Source organism: Bison bison, unplaced genomic scaffold (genome assembly GCF_000754665.1).
Source record: "Bison bison bison isolate TAMUID 2011002044 unplaced genomic scaffold, Bison_UMD1.0 scf7180017864189, whole genome shotgun sequence".
NCBI lineage: Eukaryota > Metazoa > Chordata > Mammalia > Artiodactyla > Bovidae > Bison > Bison bison.
This window is the reverse complement of record NW_011494761.1, coordinates 647,477-649,146: the sequence shown is the minus strand read 5'-3', so window position 1 is coordinate 649,146 and position 1,670 is coordinate 647,477.

The window sequence follows — 1,670 nt, the reverse complement described above, 5'->3', positions numbered from 1 at the left end:
CTGAGACATCTAAGTCAGTCCCCTCTGGGCCAGCTGAACCCCAGATGACCTTCGGCTACAAGCGCATGACAAATGAGTTGTTTTATTTTTTATTTTTTTTTTTAATTTAATTTTTTATTTTTTAAACTTTACATAATTGTATTAGTTTTGCCAAATATCACCTGTGGCGGATTCAAATGAGTTGTTTTAAACCACTGAGTTTTGAGACAATGTCATGCAACCTTACTGTAGCAACAGCTAGCAATAAACTAAGTAACAAAATGTTACCCTTGCTTCTACTGGTGCATGTCTTCCTGTTAAGAGCTATAACTCACTTTGTCCTTACTTTGCAAACAGGAAGTTGTAGATATTCCTCCAATAATGAACATGTGTTTCATTAACATCCAGTTTATTCCCTGCTGTTCTGTCCCTGTGTCTTCCTGCATACAAGGCTAACTTGTTTCAGTGCCAAATCATAGTGGAATCTTTCTGAAGAGATTTTAACTAGCAGTGAAAGCCAGTTTACACAGAGCCAGCAACGCCCACATGAACAGTCGGTGGTGAGCAGCTACGACCTGCTTATGCATGCACAGGCGCTGACAGCCGGCTCACAACTGGGCTTGGTTGACGGCCACTGTGAAGAACCGTCAGCTAGAGGAGACAGTCTAACTTAATGATGCCAAAACGTAAGGTGTGCTCCTCAGAATCAATGGAAAATGACGCATCTCCAGTCACCACATTCACAGTCTGAGGTGCTGATGCTGGAGTGAGGTTTCCTTTTCTGGAAGAGGTCCATTTTTCTCAAAGTGCCTGATTTTAAGAAAGGTTTGAGAGATAACCTTCTCTGTCACTTTTCATTCCTCTGTCTGTTGAATATCTTTCAGCCCCTACTGTGCACTTTCTCTTTCAGGCTTTTGCTCCCTGGTTGTAACTAAAGGATTTGGAATCAATTTCTGGTGCACGCTGCCATTTATAAACGAGGCAAGAAGACCCCGCACTTTAGGCTGCACGAGCAACCGCTGCTGTGGTCCTCAGGCCAAGGTCTTCTCTACGGGCCAAGGAGTTGATTGGACTAAAGGGCTGTGGCCCCCTGAAGCCCAGACCCCTTCCCCAATTATATCATGCTTCAAGCCTGGGGAGGGTGGCCCAGGTCTGCAACTGTTGGCCTGAGGAGTAAGCAAAGGGGTTTGCAAGAGTGCATACACATGGAGCTTGAGGATGTGACTGACAACACGCATGTGCGTTAGGCCTCTGGCAGGCAAGTCAGTGCAATGCAAGTCGAAAAAGCAAGTGTGTTCCAGAAACACTTCTACCTCTGCTCTATTGACTACACCAAAGCCTTTAACTGTGTGGACCACCACAACCTGTGGACAATTCTTAAAGAGATGGGCATACCAGACCACCTGACCTGCCTCTTGAGAAACCTGTATGCAGGTCAGGAAGCAACAGTTAGAACTGGACATGGAACAACAGACTGGTTCCAAATAGGAAAAGGAGTATGTCAAGGCTGTATATTGTCACCCTGCTTATTTAACTTACATGCAGAGTACATCATGAGAAACGCTGGGCTGGAAGAAGCACAAGCTGGAATCAAGACTGCCGGGAGAAATATCAATAACCTCAGAAATGCAGATGACACCACCCTTATGGCAGGAAGTGAAGAGGAACTAAAAAGCCTCTTGATGAAAGTG